Raw genomic sequence first — 21,226 nt, 5'->3', positions numbered from 1 at the left:
CAAGGAATTAATCCTGCCGGGTACCCATTCACCTCACCTGGGTCGAGTGCAGCACAATGTGGATAAATTTCTTGCTGAAGGAAATTACGCTATGGCTGGGATTCGAACCCACGACCCTCTGTTTCAAAGTCAGAAGACTTATCCACTGGGCCACAACGCTCCACAAGAAATCTGATCAATCTGGTTTCTGTCCCTTCCATTTGGTGAGTACCGTGTCACAGTGTGAATGTCTTTATGCTGGAAGAGTGTCCCCCAATAACAAGGTTGTTAATAGAGCAGAATTCCATGAGGCATTCCCCATTTTCGTTTTTCACCCCACATCCATACTTCCTCATAGTCATATCGTAACCGCTGTTGTTTCCGACCTTAGCATGTAGATCCCCCATCACAACCTTCATGTCATGTCCAGGGATACTGTCAATCTCACGCTGAAGTTGCTAATAGAAGGCATCCTTGATTTCATCGTCATTGGTTTGAAGTTTGAACCAAACTTGGATGGTAGATGTACTTAGGCGACCTGCATGTTAGATATAAATTTATTTATTTCTGTTAAAAAAATGATATGATCAAAGTAGCAGTGTAAATACCTGTTCAAAATAATACATACTCACAATAACGTGTAACGCTGCAGTTCGAAACAGTCAAACAGGGAGGACCTATGGGTCATTGGTTGAGAAATGCTATTAGAAATTGAAGTTTTTAGACTTGGATTTAGGGCAGATAGCGCTGCATTTTCCATTTCAAGCATCAAGAACATGACTGCTGAAAATTGAGGCCTTCCTGATGATTTCCTGCCTTTAGTCACAGAAGTCAAACTGTAAGTGAAAATGATTTTTGACTACTGTTCATTTGGTATTATGATTGTGTCATTGAGAAAGTCAAGGGGTGGTATTCTGAGATCCATTTTATCTCAGATAAAATAAAATATTTTATCTCCGTTAAAATCGGTGAGATAAAATACCCTTAAAATCTCTCCGAATTGGTATTCTGAGAACCATTTTATCTTCATTTTATCTCTGTAAGACACACCTATTTTTTAATCAATATCCAATTAGAAACGCGCTTTTATAGCTCTCTCATATCACTCAACCAATTAAAATCTATTCCGCCAGGAGGTGTGAAAGGGGCCAGATTGCGTCAATTTATTGACTTCAAATACGCTTGTGCATCTTTACGGAGATTTCTTTTTAACAAAAAGGACAATACTCTCATCTTTTTTCGAAGTCTATATCGCATCTTTTCAAACATCTTTTCAAAGACAATATTAGTAAAGAAAAGTCTTATGAAATACTCTATGATTGTACAGGAACAACGTTAAGGTGTTATTCTAATAAGTATATAATTTTTCTTCATTTTCATGTCACCATGTGGGGTTAATTCACCTAGAAATACTGGTGAAATCAACGTCGCAGAGATAAAATAGCCTCTACCCTCTTTTAAGTTTATTTTATTTTGTTCTTCAAAGTAACTTGGGCGCAAGCATATCCGCGTTGCAATGGCCAGATACGCGATGGGTATGTGTACGCAGGCATTGTTCTGTTGCGTATCATTTGTAGAAATGCAAGATAAAATTTATACGCAAGATAAAATCTAAAATTTTATCTGAGAGATAAAATCTCATCTCAGAATACCAATTTCATTTTAAGAGATAAAATAAAATATTTTAAAGTTAAAATGACCTCAGAATACCACCCCTGGTCATTAAAAAGGACCATTGAATTCTGTTTAAAAGAGAAGAGTGTTAGTTTATACTAAAACTATCTCCAATTTAATTAATGTCATGTTAATTAATAACTAATATGAAGGAGTTGAGTTATTCCAGGACAAAGATTGAGTAACTTTTGAATCTCAGAAATCAGAAAGATTTTGTACTAAAAGGAATGCTTTTTAGGAAGGAGTCATTTTCTTGTTATATGTAAAACATTTTGAGGACTGATCATGCTTATTAATCATTCGTGAGATTAAAGACATATGAGTATTATGAAGATTGGAAGAAATTATTCCTTTGAATACTGGAATTAATCTAGGGAATCACCTGTATGAATATTGTGAAGTTTTACAGATACTATTCCTTAGATTGTTTATAGTTTACCAGTCGAGAATTAATCTAGGGAAGTATATTAAAATTGTGAAGATTTGAAGATATTATTATTCCTTAGATTATTTATAGTTTGGGTAATGTTTGTTTTTAGATGGGTTCCAATTCCGATTCCACTCGTTCCACTGGTTATTTCAATTCTGGTTCTGAGTTTGTTTTCAACCGCCATTACAGTAGCCGTTCCGGTCCCATCTCCGTATCCAGATCCACCATGATTATGACTGTCAAATCTCGCTATGGACAAGATTTGTAAAGAGAGTCAAAGGGAAGACAGTTCCGTCGTCAGATGATGTAATTATGTAACGATTCGTCAGTATCAATGAACTTTGAACTGGAGTGATTATATCACCTTATAAAGTGGATTACTTTGTATGTTATTCCAAAGACTTTTATTTTATATTATATTGTGATTTGTACTCTGAAACAAAGCCTTTGAATCATTGTTCTACAAGAACCTGAATACAGTTTTAATAAATTCTTGGAACTGTATTTTTATTGTGCATGTAATTATTTCATTTTATGTCCTCTTGAGTTACTTGGGTGTGACTGTTGGTTGCGAGAATTGATTGTACGTCATCTTGGGTTGACTTGGGTGTGACAGTCATTTTCAGATCAACATTGGAGTTTATGTGCAAGACTCTTATGACAAGTGTTATCCCATCCCAGTCATTTTACTATGAAGTTTTGATACAATTCTGTTGCATGCCCTTGCAAATCACAATATTTACTTCAATAACTCCATACATCTACTTGATTTGCTAGTTCAGCCCTCTGGACTGCCATACCCGAATAGAACTCCCAAGGATTTAAAAAGCGCGAGCGCGCCCTCTCCCGTTCAGGCTTACTACCCATGATCACCGCGCAACTAGCGTCCATCTTCCTCTTTTGCTTTCGGCAAGCCACCTGTCAAGACGTGCTCAGATAAGTCTCCTAAGAGCTCAAATCTTTTTGAGCTTTGGTATATTATTTTCGCTTATCTGTGGTGCATTCTCCCTTTTAATTTCAATCTTTCCATTTGTGTGTAAGATTGTGTTCAGAATTTACACTTGGCGTGACTTTTTAGACGTGTTTTTGGAAGACACTTAAATTGTTTTTCTAACGTTTGAGTTCTCGTCGCGCCGCATCGCTAGCGCGTTCGCGAGGCACCGGGCTTGGCCTGCCTACGTGGCAGCAAGCCTTCACCACCTGTCATGGTTATTGTTCTTCACGTTCAAAGCGTGGTGGCTTTTGGTGCCGTTTTTGAATTAAATTCTAGACAGCCTCTACACTTTGTTGTCGAGGGTGTTATTGTTATTTCTTTTTGCAGGTTGGGATCTTCAACTCTGTTCCTTCCTTGCTTTCTGGAATTGATTTATTAAGATTTTCGATTGATTATTGATTGATTAATTCTTCAATTCTCTTTCCTTTCTGTTCTGAATAAATTTCTTAATTGATATTTTATTCACAGGCGGATCTTAAAGCTCAATTCCTTTTTCCTTCTGTTCTGAATAAATTTCTTGATTGATATTTTATTCACAGGCGCATCCTAAAGGTCAATTCCTTTTCCTTTCTGTTCTGAATAAAATTCTTGATTAATATTTTATTCACAGACGCTTCGGGGATTGTTTAATTCGGCTTACGCAATTATACCTGATGATTGTTTGGTTATTCAATCCCCCCTAAAAAAAAAAAAAAAAAAAAAAAATTTTTGTTCTTTACAGGTGGGGTCTCCTTCCTGTTAGAAATTTTTTTTTGACCTGTCCCGGAATTGTTTTCTTCGTTCAATTCCCTCTTCCCTCCTAGTCTTATATATTTTTTATTTCGACAGGCGGGCTCTACGATTCCCTTTGAGGATTTACTGGGTCGTTCTTCCTCTTGGAATCGTTACTAGAGACGTTCCTCCTTCCTCCTGTTCTGAATTTCTTTACCTTTCCACAGGAGGTTACTTTTTTTTTTCCTCTTGGAAATTATCGTAAAATTTCTCTTATCTGGAATTATTTGTCTCTCAATCCCTTTTCTTCCTGCTCTGAAATGCTTGTTTTTGTGTTTCTTCGCAGGTGGAAACTTCGTTCTCTTCTGAACTTGCATTCATTTTTGAATTTTTGTTTCGAATTTTTCCTTCGGGCACAAAAAAAAGAGAATATAGTAGGGGAACCTTGTAGGAGTTTCTTTTTTCAAAGTCTCCGACCTCCTTTTTCTTACAGGCAGATACCTAAACTATTCTTAGGTTCTTCTTCCTCCCTACCCCTCCCCTCTTGTTTTGTTCTGTTTGCTCAAACAAACTCCTTTTAGGAGGAGGGAAAGACCACTCCGGTCTCCACTTTTAATCTAAGCGAGATCTTTGTAAAAAAAAAAAAAGAAAAAGAAAAATTCTTGTTATTCCTTTTTCAGGGTAGAGAGAGGTATCTTTGAATGGGACTAACACAGCCCCAGAATACCTGGTGCCCTCCACGGGGACCGCCCCGATTGCAAGTTACAGAAGTCGGCCGCCTCCAGGCGAGCAGGAGGGACGCCGCGGTGAGCGCCCAGCGGCGGTGAGTATGAGGGTGCGTCGATCAGCATTCCGAATTTGCGGTCGGATGCTAAGAGAAGGAAGGCCGAGACTGTGGTGCCACGGTCTCGGACAAAGGAAAAAGTGGTAGCCAAGGCTTCCAAGCCTAAACTAGGTCCTGCCGCCGCAGCACCCATAGGGCTATGCGACCCACCGGCTACCGGGTCACCAGAAGTCCGGAGGGAGAGTGCGGTTCTCTCCCCCCGGCACAGGTCAGGATCTCTGCCGTATAAGTCGTCCTCCGTTGACAGCATCGGGAGAGATCGCCCAGCCCCTGACCGCGAGAGGCGTCACACAGACTGTAACCACAATCTGATCGTGACCACAATCTGACCCCGTCAGATTCGGGTGAAGTTTCGTTGTTGGCGGCCGCCCTGCCAGGGGCGGCAAATCGTAAGAGATCACCCGTGCCTCTTGTGCCTTCTTCTGCTCCGGCCACGCCGGCGGAGCCCGCAAAATAAGAAGAAGAAGAAGAGGTCGAAGGAGAGGTCGGCCAGCCCTGTTGCCATGGGCATTCCTCCTTCAGACCCTCTTATCGGTGGCCAGATGTTACAGTCATACATGTTATGCTGCTATATTCTGCTACCGCGAGAGGCATCACACATCGGGCTGTGACCACAATCTGACCCCGTCAGATTCGGGTGAAGTTTCATTGTCGGCGGCCGCCCTGCCAGGGGCGGCAAATCGTAAGAAATCACCCGTGCCTCTCATGCCTTCTTCCCCGGCCACGCCGGCGGAGCCCGCAGAAAGAGAAGAAGAAGAAGAGGTCGAAGGAGAGGTTGGCCAGCCCTGCTGCCATGGGCGTTCCTCCTTCAGACCCTTGTGTCGGTGGTCAGATGTTACAGCTATTCATGCTGCTACATTCTGCTACCGCGAGAGGCGTCACACATCAGTCTGTGACCACAATCTGACCCCGTCAGATTCGGGTGAAGTTTCGTTGTTGACGGCCGCCCTGCCAGGGGCGGCAAATCGTAAGAAATCACCCGTGCCTCTTGTGCCTTCTTCTGCCCCGGCCACACCGGCGGAGGCCGCGAAGAAGAAGAGGTCGAAGGTGAGGTCGGCCAGCCCTGTTGCCATGGGCGTCCCTCCTTCAGACCCTTGTGTTGGTGGTCAGATGTTACAGCTATTCATGCTGCTACATTCTGCTTTCGAGTAGTGCGGGTTCACCCCACCCTCGACGTCTACTCACCCCGCTGATGCCCCTGAGCATCAAGCGAGACAAGTGGGCAATAACCACCAGACACCCGGGAAATCCTCGAGTGATTCTGTTAAATCGCCAGCCAGTGCACCGACTAACCGGGTGCCCCAAGATCGCGTGTGCTTTCCAGCATTTTCGTCGATCTCAGAGCACGTGTCCCAGCCGACACGCGGGGCCACCCCGGCGCTTACTGGACAACCCCCCGGTTCAGTCCATAGAGCGAGACTCCCTTTACGAGGACAACCCCTATCCCGCGGTCGACTTTTCAGTAAGCGCTCAGGCGCTGCTTGACAAGTATCTACCTCACATCTACCCTCCGAGCGGGGGTATTGATGAAGCAAGGGAGTCCATATTTTCTCGCCCCGCCTCTTCAGGCGCTCCGAGCTCAATCGGCCGAATTGGGGGTCTCGGAGAGTGACGGGGTCGCTCTAGACGAGGCGGCTCCTACGACGAGGAAGCCGCCAGCTCCGTGGGTGTAAACCCACCCCCGCTCTGCTGCTGCCCGGAAGCGCCAGGCTCCGGCGCCGCCGTCTCGAAATTTTTCAAGCCTCTCGAGGCTAGCGAGAAGGCAGAGGCGGGGGGGGGGGGCGATTATTATGCAGGTACTCCCGAATTCGCCCTCTACGTCAAGCTCACATACGGCGACGACTCCTTCAGCGGTAACTCTCTCCATTCTTCCCCCTAAGCGGGCCCGTAGATTGGAGGTATGAATCTCTTACATACCGCATGCCGCACTTCTCTCATGAGAATGTTTGGCTGCTTTGAGAGGACAACCTATCACGTCCGCGGACCGTCCGCCCAGGCGACGGGACCGTCGCTTTTCTGGCCTGAACCTCACTTTCTATTCGAAAGTAAGGGTGCCCTGTCTTACTTAGCTCCTACCCTTGCAACGCCAGAGTCAGGGCTAGTACAGACACCCGTTCTCCAGCGATCGCCGCTGAAGAGAGGGCGACTCTGATATGAGCACCATCACCGCTCAGCGGTATGTCTCACTATCTCATAGCTCTCTGAGCTTATGAGTATGTATATCGGATCTGAATGTCACGGCGATTAAAAGTTCTCCTGTGCTTAATAATCGCTATGCCTTCACCACCCGGTGCATTATGGTTATGTTAACCTATTTGTCTCGTATTCGGGCGGCTCGTACGAACCCTGCCCGAGCTGCCATCACCGGTCGTCCCCCGGACACCGCCGGCAGCACCCGCACCGAATACGTGGAAGGAATCAGCTTTTCATATGCTAGATATCCCTCCTGTTGACATTCACAGCTGTTCCCCGAGTCTTTCCCGGTTGGGTAAACATCATCTCGGAGGAAAGTAACCGCCGTACATCTCATGAGATTGTTGGCTATGTACGCGCGTTCAAACTTGTTTAAAGCCCCAGGATTCTCTGTCGGCATTCTATGCCTACTTTCTGGGCACACCCACCGTACCGGGTCGGCGAGTTCACACCAAACTGTACACCGCCAGACCATCGGTCGAGCTCTAACTGTCTATCTTATAGACTGCCCTCTATGTGGGTCAATCTTGCGGGCGTCTCCGCCGCTCCCTCCTTGTGCGGAGTGGTCTACGGTGGATGTCTTTACCGTGCCCGTTAGTCGAATCGGCTTCTTTCTTAGAAATTTTTTCACGGCACACTCGAGTCGCCCCGCATGCTGCTTTCATCCTCCTTCCATGCAAGGCATGTGGCCAGGGTCACCGCACGACCGAGGATGATGTAACAGTGGATGAATGTATGCTTATGCCTTCCTAACCACGATCACTACGACCCGCCTTCTCTCGGGCCGACTGTGGATGAGCCTCTCCATGTAAGTGATTTACTTCACTGGAGTTCCTCTTAGAAATTTAGATTCTCATCCCCCGCTGCTTAGGGCGTCATTTTTGCCGCCCCCCCGCAGCTTTTTGGAGCTCCTTATCTTACCGATATCGGACTGTTCCACGCTGCCGCAACCGGCGCCGGCGGTGCTCGCTCTTACGATCACCTGAGAAACAGGCCTTGTGACTGTTTTCATAAACAACTGGTTCTCACCGCAGACTGATGGAAATTTTGTGTTTACTTCCTCAAGTCTCCTTCGCTTGTTTCTTCAAGCGAGGACTTCGACACTCTTAGCCAGTTTCCGTCCCTAACTTGATAGGACAGGGCCGTTGCTACCTCATTCGATTCCGTTGGGAATGTAACGGTTGAGGTATCATATCTGGCGATGTCTGTTCGTTTAGAGCATCTCTTGATGGTCGTTTACACGTAATATCGTGACAGATTTTTTTTCGCCAGCTCCCTCTGGCGTACACTTGCTGCTGCTAGGGATTCCCCCGCCCAGCGGACAGCCATCGCAGCCTAGCCTCACGGGCTCTCTCGGCGATGGTGGCTTGAGCCAAGCCACCTCTTCCACCGCGGGCACTGCACCCTCAGATGGGTGCTTCAATCAGTATGGGAGAAAGGGGATCCTGAGTTCTCTCTCGATCACTCGGTCTAACACACTTTTGTCGTGATGTGTACCGCGCTGTATCCCTGACACGCCCGGTTGAGCTGTTTTGACCAGACTGCTCTATTCTACATAGGCAACATGTCCGCGGCATTCCTTATTAACAGGATGGCACTCAGTCGCTTTCTCGACCCTTGTCTGCCTTACGAGTGGTTTTCTTCCTAAATCCCTACTCTCCGTCGTTCCTAGTCCCCTTCGGACCGCTAGTAACTTTTTACCACAGCTCTCTATCAGAATTCTGCAGATTTCTGCCCTCACGCATTTGAGACAGATATCGAATTCTGGGCGCTTTCTCCCACGCGGAGGCTTCCCCTACAGAAATTTCCAAGCTTGCGGGAAGCGTGCGACTAGCTTGCGCAAGCTTGCGGCATGCTAGTAACTAGCATGCGGTTAGCTTAATAAGCGTGTGATATGCGTGCAGAGTAATAGTTAAGCGATCTTTTAGCGAGCAGGGACTGTTCGCTAGCATGCACTCGCTTATTAAGCGAGTGCCCTGCTAGTCGCATGCTAGTTACTAGCAAGCGGCACGCTTAATTTCGGTAGGGGTTCTGAGATATCTCGCCTTCTCAGATTGGTCGATTGATCACTTACTGAGCCTTAAAAGCTTCAGTTTTCCGATCACGATTCTTGTTGAAATTTTCAACAAATTTCAATTCTTACGCTCTAGTCAGCAGGTGATGTTGTTCTCCTGACACTAGGCCGAGGGCCCATGATACTTAGTATTCCTGAGTATACAGGGCATTCCTCTCGAGGACATTTTTGAGGGCCGCCTTTTGGCGCTCAACTAACTCCTTCACTTCTTTCTACTTGAAGGACATTCCGTCCAGCGAGGCGAGATTTGCTGCTTCGGCGCTTAAAGCAGCTGCGGCTTTTTCCCCCTCTCCCTAAAATTCGTTGTTTTTGTTTTTTCTTTTAAATTTTCTTAGGCTTACAATTGAAAACATGCCTCCCTACGGTTTGAGTCCGTGCTGGTCTAGCAAATCAAGTAGATGTATGGAGTTATTGAAGTAAATTATGAAAATACTTACCTGATTTTCTTATTTACGAGATAACTCATACATCTACTTGATACCCTCCCACCGACCCTCCGCCTTGCGTAGCAACATGTTTCAACGTATGGGCTTGCGAAAGGTGAGGAAGATGGACGCTAGTTGCGCGGTGATCATGGGTAGTAAGCCTGAACGGGAGAGGGCGCGCTCGCGCTTTTTAAATCCTTGGGAGTTCTATTCGGGTATGGCAGTCCAGAGGGCTGAACTAGCAAATCAAGTAGATGTATGAGTTATCTCGTAAATAAGAAAATCAGGTAAGTATTTTCATAATTTCCAGGTGAGACACAAATCGCTTTTGCCTTGTTTCATATTCTATTTGATATGTATGAGGTAACATAAACATGCAATTTTAGTTTCAGCATTATTGAAAGGCAGTGAATTGCACTGTCACTGCATTATCCAATTAAATTTATAACGATAAAAGGGTTTGTTGTAGTATTGGCCAGTCATGGGGAAGATTTTAGTGTACATTTGTCAAAATTCAGATTTACCAGATGAAAATGTCTTCCTTTTTTCTTTAGTATTGACTGGGCATGGGGTGACCTTGTGAATGCTCTCTCTGGACTTTTCTGTGCATCCTTAAACTTCATTGATGAAACAAGCACAGTCAGACATCCACTCTCTTTTCGACCACAAGGAATATCTTCAGGTATGTCTCATCATTTTACTTTCTCCAATGCTTTAGTTCATGGACCCCCAGTTGTTTTTAACTTGTTTAATTTGTAAAGCTTTTCAGAAAAAAGCAAATTGAAATTTAAACTCTATATGAACAGTCAGTACTTCACAGTGCATTTTTTTATTTTACCTTCATACTATAAATATTTTCAAGCTATCTTTTTGTTAAAAGAAAAAGCAGTCCAAAATCTTGCCGCAGGCTTATGGGACAAGCAAAAGATTGATGTAATCCTGATTGATTTTTCGAAGGCCTTCAACTGGGTACCACATGAACGCTTTCTGGTATCGGAGGTCAGCTCTTGTCCTGGATCTGTGAATTCCTCATAGGACATATCCAACAAGTGGCACTAGAGGAAGCCAAGAGTGGCACATCAATTCTATCTTCTGGAGTGTCCTAGGGGTCTATCCTTGGGCCTCTGCTCTTTTTGTCTCACCTGCGAAGCAAAGTGAGACTATAGGCGCCGCTTTTCCGACGGCGGCGGTGACGGCGGCGGCGTCAACATCAAATCTTAACCTGAGGTTAAGTTTTTGAAATGACGTCATAACTTAGAAAGTATATGGACCTAGTTAATAAAACTTGGCCATAAGGTTAATCAAGTATTACTGAACATCCTATTAGAGTTTCATGTCACATGACCAAGGTCAAAGGTCATTTAGGGTCAATGAACTTAGACCATGTTGGAGGAATCAACATCGAAATCTTAACCTGAGGTTAAGTTTTTGAAATGTCATCATAACTTAGAAAATATATGGACCTAGTTCATGAAACTTGGACATTAGGTTAATCAAGTATCACTGAACATCCTACATGAGTTTCACGTCACATGACCGAGGTCAAAGGTCATTTAGGGTCAATGAACTTTGGCCGAATTGGGGATATCTGTTGAATTCCCATCATAACTTTGAAAGTTTATGGATCTGATTCATGAAACTTGGACACAATAGTAATCAAGCATCACTGAAAATTTTGTGCAAGTTTCAGGTCTCATGATTAAGGTCAAAGGTCATTTAGGGTCAATGAACTTTGGCCGAATCGGGGGTATCTGTTGAATTACCATCATAACTTTGAAAGTTTATTGGTCTAGTTCATTAAACTTGGACATTAGAGTAATCAAGTATCACTGAACATCCTGTGCGCGTTTCAGGTCACATGACCAAGGTCAAAGGTCAATGAACTTTGGCCGAATTGGGTGTATCTGTTGAATTAACATCATAACTTTGAAAGTTTATGGATCTGATTCATGAAACTTGTACATAAGAGTAATCAAGTATCACTGAACATCCTGTTCGAGTTTCAGGTCACATGATCAAGGTCAAAGGTCATGTAAGGTCAATGAACTTTGGCTATGTTGGGGTTTTTTGTTGAATAACCATCATATCTCTGTAAGTTTATTGGTCTAGTTCATAAAAAAGTGGACATAAGAGTAACCATGTATCACTGAACATCTTGTGCGAGTTAGAGTAGTATTCAAAGTCAGCACTGCTGCTATATTGAAACGCGTGATGCAGGTGAGACGGCCAGAGGCATTCCACTTGTTGGTCTATATGAATGACCTCCCTGACTTTGTTTCAGACAGCAATCTTTGAGTATGAGTAATACATGGCGTGCCATTTCCAGCAGTTACAAAGAGTAGACATCCAAATTTCACTCCAGAGCACATTGTGTTATGTTTTCGGGTGCTGTGATTTTTGTCACAAGCTTTGTGTGTTGGTATGTGAATGTTTTGCCATTTGTTAAGTGTAATTGACACTTCGTGCCAGAGATCAACCAATGGTCACTCAATCCCTTGTTATAAAAGCAAGTAGCGACCAGCCTGCTATAAAATGATGCGGGCCGGCATGCCATTCTGCTATGCCAGCTCTCGCTTACCAGTGCATAATTACCTTGTGAATGTGTAGAGAATTTGGCCTAGAAGAGAATAAAAATATAGATTTGACAAAACATTCACTGTGCACTTGCATAATGTAGTTCTGCACTGCAATATTTGTTTTACTTTACCTTAGAACTCTGCGTTATCCAACGGTGTACACGCCAGGCATGTTTTTTATTTTAATAACTGGGATACATCCATATAAATATTGATATTCATCCACATGAATGACTAACCGAAGACAATAACACAAAATTCTTGCACAGTAACCCATCTCCCTGACCAGCTTATGACAATCGTCTGCGTTCGCGGAACGGGGATGGCCCCACCCTTTTGTAAAACCGAGGGGGGGGGGGCTTTTCTCGAAAGGCTGTGTTAAAGTTCATAATTCTAATCTGGTAGAGAGATAGGGTTCCCATGCACCCGAATGATATTTTTTTTTAACCTACATTTTTGTAATCCGTAAGATGTCTAGTGAATGAATTTTGATGTTCCCAAAACGAAATGTTTTTCCATGGGGTTCAAATTCAAGATAACGTCCAAAATGGCTGCCATATTCATGGGATTTGGATTTTCGTACATAGATTCCGACACAAACATTCATGAGCCACGAAATTAGTGTCATATGAAAGATAAATAAATTTTCTACAAGTTGATACTATTCATGGGTGATGAAAAGGTAATTTGGCTGAGATTTTAATAAGAAAACTGTAATTTTGATATTTTTTCCCAAAAATTGAAAATTGGCGGAATACATGATTTACCATAAATCCAAAGAAATTAGTGGAATCGCCTCAAAAATTTCTAGAAAACTTTCCTAATGTACAACTATTAAGTGGACGAAATTGCAAATTGACATCATTTTTCAGTCACAAACTTATAATGTCTCAAACTTGAAAATTCAATTTTCAGAAATATAGCTTTTTTACTGCATATCGGAGACTTGGATATAATGATGTATATTGTCACATTTTCAACCCAGAAAATGGAAATAGGCCTTAATAAAATGCGAAATTATCTATTATTTTGTCGGTAGAATTTACTACAATCCCTTTATTTTTCGATTTAAAGTCGGTTGATATAGCTTTTGAAAGAATTGAGACTTTTTGCCAAAATTTGTATGTTTTTGGTAAAAAAAATTGCACATACACTGTTATTGATCAGATTTATTATGAATATCAGTAATAAATGCACAATCTCAACATTGATATGAAAGAGGATGTATCAACGAGAATATTGGCAGGCTTCATGCCACCATAAGTATCTTCATTTGCTTCAGATATAAGGAAAATATGCTGAATATATTTAGCGATTTTGCGCTAAAGTGAGGCCAAAAAGCAACCTCAGTGTGGCAGTCACACCCATGAAAACGATTGCAAAGTGATGAATGGATTGTCATTCAAATAATACAATAGCTTGGATCAGCCTCTCGTATCGATCGTGTTGGTATGACTAACACACCGTAATGTACAGTATGTAATGTGCATGGTAATAGAAATGTATCTGATTCAGAAGGATGTAAAGGCAAATAAGGTGTTTCTGTTGCATCATAAAGAAATTTATTCAATGAAGTCTCTTGGAAACAGTTATAAGATACACTTGCACTGCTGGTAATAGAGATGAAGTTCTGACACATCAATACACAACTCAAAGGAACATGTCAAATCTACCCCCACTTTATCTGTATTTTGAATCTATGGCCTGTATTTCAAAATCAGGTTTATTTTCCAACACATTCTAACTCTTTTCTAAATTTATGAAGAGCAAAAATTTGAAAATTCTGTTTATTGTAAACCCCTCAAAAAAAGTTTTGCAACTCAAGTTTGAGTGCTAATAATTTTTTAAATGTGCCATCATCATGTGTAAAAGTGATATCTTTAGAAAAGAAGATTATTCTTCTTTACAATCATGTGTCATTTGTAATGCTAGTGTTATCATGAAATACACAGACATGATAATACGCAGCAATCCTAGAAATGAAATGTTGCAAAATGCGTCGTTTCCAATAGCGAATTTCCAATTGTTTTTTCAATTTCAATTCTTTTATTTCATTTCCATTCAAAACATAATACAAAGTAATATAAAACAATATAAATCAAATACAATTTTACAGAAGGGCATTCTTACTTCGTAAAAAAAACACAGTATAATATAGAGCATAAATGGATATGGAAATGAGGGGGATCCACTAAAAAGCAAAGCTTGTAAAATTGTGGATCCCCTTGGAAAAGAAGAAATTATAGTCGACTTACTATATGCGTACATGCATGTATTACAGGAAAGAAAAAGAGAAAAAGAAATCATATTGACGGAAACATAAAAACTGAACAAATGCAAAGCTTTTCACACAAAGAGGTCTTCCTTGTAAAGGATATGTTGCGCAAGACAGGAAAAAACAGAGAGAGGGGATGACAAGACGTAGAAGACAAGACAAAACAAGAGACAGGACAGTACAAGACAACTAGTTTTTAAAAAGGATGGACCGAGTACATTCACTGTCACCTGCATAGTGGAAATTCTATAGAAACGGAGACTCTTGTTAGAAATCAATGCATTTTGCAACATTTCACTTCTGACTTTTCTCAATGTTCAGGGTGATTAGTCTGATTACACATTCCATGATTACATAATCACAGCAAATGGCATGTCATTGTAAAGAGGAATAATTCCACTTTCCAATGATACCAGCTTCATCTTTTATACTTCATTAAACAAAAAGATATCATCCCCAAAACTGAGTTGCAAAACTTTTTTTGAGGGGTTTATATCTCATAAGTTTCTGTTCCTTTTGCTTTCATAATGAAGGAAAAAAAACCTCAATTATCATTCTCAGACAACTATGAACCAGATAACATGTACATTGTTTCATGTTGATAACTACAGAGATTCTACCTCTACAAGGGAGACTGAAATCACTAATTCAGAATCATAATGGGGAAATTAAAAAGATTTGTGTAATGCACTGGTGTTTTTCCACATTTTATGTTGTTTATTGCAATATTGATTACTATATTTTTTTTTATTCCTTTCTAATAATTAGTTTTTTTTCCCTCATATTATTGCATAGCCTTGTTGCAAACCTTCAGCCATTTTGTATTCCCATTTACCATAAGTTTCAGTGCAGTGTATCTGACTTATGAAAGACAATAACTATCGATTTAATGTGAAATGTTTTTGTCTTTTGACAACCGGTTTGAAAATATCAATCACTGTGGTGTGAGAATTAAATGCATTGTCTTGATGAATTTTATTTTTTGTAATTTATTAATACTGTATACATGTACGGTGATTCTAAAAAGTTAGTGAACTCCACCAGAAAAAGCACTCCTGCATGCGGAGTGTTAAGTGGAGACAACAACACTACAGTGTTTGGTGAGCCCAGACAAACAAACTTTATTGAATGTAATATTGTATCAAAACATGGCAGACTTAAACACTTGAAATATATTCATTGTCTGGTGGGGTTTTCTAACTTCCTAGCACCACTGTGATTCATTCCTCATTGTGAGTGTTATATGTGGCAGTAAAAGTGCAGTGTGGGCCCGGGGGGGGTTACAATATGCGGCACTACCATTCACGAGTGGATACCATGCGCGACCATGGGGTCTTGAAAAGCATCCTAAACACGTAATTTCCATATTTTGAAAATGCACCCCTTAACAAGTATTGGGCCGTGAAACCCTACCCTTAACAAGTATTGGAAACAAGATACTCCTGGCAAATATTCCCTGAAATGAACCCCCAAACAAGTACAGGAATGTTTTATTGTTACGGGTCCTTCGGTCGTCGGCTTTACCTTATTTGGTTTAGTACGACCCCACTTTCTACACCTCGCGCAAATCGGACTCTAATCACAAAGTGTTGGGACAAAAAGGACATCCTTTATAAAACATTTTAATTTAGTTTCATCATCCCCGCAAATTCGACCCTAAACACGTAATTTTCCTAGCGAAATAGATACCCTTTTTTCACTATTTTTGTGTTTTTGACACCCTTATCACGTTACGTACGTAACGTGCCCTATCGTGAAAAGGACATCCTTATTACGTGTTGTTTTGGTCGCGCATGGTATCCACTCGCCAATGTAAGTGGCCCCCTAGGAGTGTGGGTCTTTAATTCATGTGTAGAGTCATTGATAAAAATGTACTGATACATGTATATCCATATAGACCAAGTCTTTGTAGCTGATACATTTCACCATCACATATTGATCAATCATTTAAGAACAAGCCAGTTTAATTAACAATCATAACACATCAAATCAAGAAGACACACAATGGCATACAAACTAACTCACAAATGCATCAAACGTTCACAGATGAGAGATGAATGCAAAAGAAAAAATTGGGTATGAATTTGTTTTTAATTTTATTTTATTGGTGTATACATAAATATTAACCAGCAGCACACGCTGAAGGGGCGAATGTACAAATTCATGAATTAAAATAAAACATAACAAAGCAAATAAAAAATAATTACAGTATTCTATCAAACCTTAGTGTACTTAAGCATATATTTAGGCTTAGCGCTGAGAGGCAGCTTGCACAACCTTCTCTGAATTCATCTGAATTCTACTTCATTTCTTCTTTACGGATGAGTGTTCCTTTTCAAGTGTCAAGTTATTATGTGCCCTAGATTCAACTAGACCAAGATTGAGCATTTCTGGTGCTGTTTTGATGATCTTTTTTCAAATTTGATTATTTGGCTTTCTTGCTGTGTGTACTATGGTAGACATCTTATCCTGTACTTCATTCAAGGTATGTAGTTATTCAAGTAGTATTTAAGATCCAGACATGAATGGAAGGTTGGAGCAGCTAAATGACCAGAAGCTGCATGGTCTTCTATTGTTGGTGATATTGCCATTCAGTGTCCGTCCACCAGATCATAATTCTAAAGAGATCAGGTTCAGTCTTTGTGGGAGGACTGAATGGTTGTCAGGAGGGCATGTGAAGTGCAAATATATTGGAAAGTCAATTAACTAAGTTCTTGTGCTTCTTTGAGAATATTGCTCCTTGCAGGTGATATTCACCCAAACCCAGGCCCTCATCCTCTTCCCATTAGTAACAACATGAACAAGGGTGGTGAAAGTAACACAGAAATAAATCTGACTTTGATTCCTAATAAGTGTCAGTATGTGTATACTAGGGACAATCTTTTAGAGTTGAATTGTGCTTATCGACTCCCCAATGATGTCTGGGCAAACATTTGTTCCCTTGGTTTGGAGCGTTCTTGTAACTATACAAGGCGTGGAAGAAAAGGTGGGACCAAGGCAAAAAAGAAAAGAGAAGCTCCAACCTTAGGGGTTGTTGAATGTAAGTTATGCTTAGTTAAGACTAGATCAGTGTGTAAAAAGACAAATATTGTTATTGATCACCTATTTGAACATGATATCAACATTATGTGTTTAACAGAGACGTGGTTATCAGACACAGAAAAACATAAAAAGACAATCGGTGAATTTACACCACCTGGATTTAATAAAATTCATGTACCTTGCTCCATTCGTAGCGGTGGAGGAGTTGCCATTATACACCATTCTTCAATCAAGAGTACATATATGCAAATGGAACACACTGCATCCAGTTTTGAGTGTATGAGTGTTTCTATGAAGTTTGATGGAACGAAATTTCCTATTATGCTTGTTGTTATTCATAGACCACCGTATAGTCAAAAGAATAAAGTGGGTTTTTATGACTTTTTTGATGAATTTTCTGATTTTCTAACGTCCTTATTGTCAACTTCAAGTAAGTTGATTGTTGGTGATTTTAATATTCACTGGGATAATCCTGCTAATCAAGAGAACAAAAAGTTTTCTGACTTGAGTCTTTTAACTTAAAACAGCACGTAAATGAATCTACTCATGAAACTGGTCACATTATAGATTTTGTGATTACGCGTACCGATGACGAGCTTATCAGAGCTCTGGAGGTGTCATCTTTTCTCACTGATCATGCTGCAATACACTGTAATTTTAAATTAACTAATCCTATGAGAAATAGAAATGTTATTTCATACAGAAAGCTCAAAGCCATTGATCATGATAACTTAGCTGTTGATATTCTTGCTTCAAATCTTCTCTTACATCCTCCTGATGTATAATTCTTGTCAATCAAGTTTCATTTATTTCTCAAGAGATCAAGAAATATAACAAACATCATATAATCACCAATTCAATGAGGAAAAAAACCACAAAAAACATAACAAACACCTAACTAAACCTTAACCGAATGAGAATGGGGGGGGGGGAGAACCAAAAATAAATCTAAGACTTAGACAATAAAAATGTTTTGTATTTCCTTTTAAAAACAGATACCGAAGGGCTTGATTGAATGTCAGAAGGGATTGAGTTCCAAATAACTGGTCCTTGATAAAATATACTGTTTTTGAAGATGGAAGTACTGCACTGTGGAATATGGATATTTTGGGCATTTCTTGTTGAATAAGTATGGACAGATGTGTTAAATAAACAATAATTCTTAAGGGAATTGGCAAGAGATCCTTTTTATAGAAAAACATGAAAAGTGCAATATTCATTCTATTCAAATCCATTATATTCAAAATTTTAAAAGATGTAAACAATGGTCGAGAATGGGAGAGATAAGAAGACTGAGTTATAATTCTCATGGCTTTTTTTCTGCAAAAGAAATATTCTGTTAATAAGTGTTTGGAAGGCATTACCCCAGGTTATATTGCAATAATTCAAGTATGGTAAAATCAAGGTATTATACAATAAAAGAAAAATATTCTTCGGCAGTGTGTGGAGTTTATACATAACACCAACGATTTTGGCAACTTTGTTGCAGATGACACCAGCATGTTCGTTCCAAGTTAACTTATCAACATTAACACCTAGAAAGGTAGTAAATGTTACTTCATTAACAGGCATCTCATTTAAACAAACCTCAAATTTGAATTGTGATCTATTTTTATTTGTAAAAACAAAAAAATTGATTTCTTAACATTTAAGGTTAATTTATTAACAGTAAGCCAGTTTGATACATATTTCAGTTCCTTATTGAAAATATTTTGTAAAGTTTGTACATTTTTATGGGACATGAACAAGCTGGTGTCATCTGCATATAAAATAGAGTCCACAATTTTGGAGACATTACTTAAATCGTTAATGTAAATTATAAACAGAAGTGGGCCGAGGATCGACTCTTGAGGCACTCCTCATCTTATACCTTGCATCGAGAAAGAAAAATTATCAATCAAAACAAACTGTTTACGATTATGAAAATAATTGTCATATAAACTGAGTGCAACCCCCTTAATTCCATAATAACTTAATTTACGTAATAATAAATCATGATCAAATGAGTCAAAAGCTTTTAATACTCAAATCAATAAAATGACCAATCATTGTTTCCTGTTTATCTAATGCACTTGTGACTTTATATACAAATTCTGCTAAGGCCGAAGATGTGGAGTGTCCCTTTCTAAAACCAAACTGATTATTGTTAAGAATATTGCACTGAGAAATGAAACTATGTAAACGAGATTAAATACATCTTTCTAATAATTTTTGAAAAAATGGATAGAACGGAAATTGGACGATAATTTGAAATAATGTCAGGAGAACCAGATTTAAAAAAAGGACCACTCTTGCAATCTTAAGCTGGTCTGGGAAAATCCCAGTAACAAAAGAAGAATTTAATATATCACATAGTAATTCAACAATTACATGTATTGACTTCTTTACAACCTTGACATCAATACCATCAAATCCAGCACTGACATTATTTTTAAAACCAGTTACAATATCCAATATTTCTTTAAGAGTTATTGGGGACAAAAATATTTTTTATTAATTTTTTATTAATATACTTTAATAAATCAGATTGAGTATTTATATTAGTTGTAAATTCAGAATGTAACTTCGGACCAATGTTAAAGTATTTGTTTATTGTATTACATATCACTTTATTATCTGTTATGACCTGATCCTGGTAAATAATTTTATCAAGACCAGTTTTCTTTTGAGAACGACCAAGTGTTTTATTAATCACTTTCCATGTTTGTTTCATATCACCCGAGGCATTTTGGAACGGTAATCGCTAATATTCTTTTTTTTTGTTTTTTAAATTAAATTTGTGAGTTTATTTCTTGATTTCTTATAAGCACATTTCCTATATTCAGATGGATTCTTAATAAATTGTTTATACATCTTACATTTTCTCTTAGTTAACTTTTGTATTTCTTTTGTCATCCATGGCTTATAGCTCCTATTCTTATTGGTTACGGAACAAGAGGAATATGGAAAGCATACATTGTACGCATATAAAAATTTGTCTAAAAACTTATAAGACTTATTAGGATCTTCATGATCAACATTCCAAACAACTTTATTTATTCAAGAATAAATTTAGCAATGTTTTGATCTGAGATGTTATGCCGCTTCCCAAATATATTGTTATATTTATTACAGTTAAGAATGGTGTTACTTAAAAAAAAGGAAAGTGATCACTTATGTCTGGAAACAATGCACCTGACAAAAGGACACTTTCGTCATTGGTGAAGATGTTACAGAGTCGCAGAGTGATCAGTGACTCTTGTTGGATAACAAATTAAAGTGTTCAGGGAATAAGATATCAAAGTGTCTAAAAAATATTAACCTCATAATTCCTATTCACTTTTAACAAGTCGATATCATAATCCCCTAGTAAAAACAGTTTTTTACAAGATATATTCATTTTATCCAGTATTGCACATAATGAATTAACAAACCAACGGGCTGACCAGGTGGTCTGTAAATAGATGCGACATATATAGAATTATTACAAAGTTTCAATTCCAAGAACATACCTTCTACGTGGCATTCATTGATATCAAACTCTGTTACAACTTACATGGGTGTATTCAACATTATTACGAATGTAAAAACCAACTCCTCCACCTCTTTTATTCTTACGTTCAAACCAACAGATTTATAGTCATCAATATTAAATATTGCACTTGGTGTGGATTCTGAAATCCAAGTCTCTGTTAGGCCTATAATTGTAGGTTTGATATCTGAACAGCTTAAGAATGAAATCAAATTCTCATGGTTCTTAGAAAGACTTTGACAGTTTATATGTATATATGAAAATGTTTATCATTTATACAATCATTATTTGACACACAATCATTCAATTTGGTGTTAAATTTAGAAATAGAAAAAACATTGTTAGATAAGTTAAAAGTAGCATCTTCGGTATAAACATCAGGTGATAAAAAACTATTTAATCTTGTAATATCATTTAGATATTGGCTCTCAAGATTATACATACACAAATTACACTTATTCAATAGAAAGAAAAATATAAAAAAGTGATGTAAGATTT

At 39.4% G+C, this 21,226-nt stretch overlaps 1 long non-coding RNA gene across 1 annotated transcript; it reads left to right on the top strand.

The window, feature by feature from the left end:
* The first annotated feature begins 101 nt into the window (after window positions 1-101).
* On the top strand, window positions 102-10,457 carry LOC121408122. Its single transcript, XR_005969002.1, has 3 exons — window positions 102-817; window positions 2,193-2,389; window positions 9,879-10,457. It is a non-coding gene; the product is annotated as an uncharacterized LOC121408122 (long non-coding RNA).
* The last annotated feature ends 10,769 nt before the right edge of the window (window positions 10,458-21,226 follow it).

This window comes from Lytechinus variegatus, chromosome 2 (genome assembly GCF_018143015.1).
Source record: "Lytechinus variegatus isolate NC3 chromosome 2, Lvar_3.0, whole genome shotgun sequence".
NCBI classification, from domain to species: domain Eukaryota; kingdom Metazoa; phylum Echinodermata; class Echinoidea; order Temnopleuroida; family Toxopneustidae; genus Lytechinus; species Lytechinus variegatus.
The sequence above is the reverse complement of the archived record's forward strand: the minus strand, read 5'-3'. Positions and strand labels throughout refer to the sequence as shown.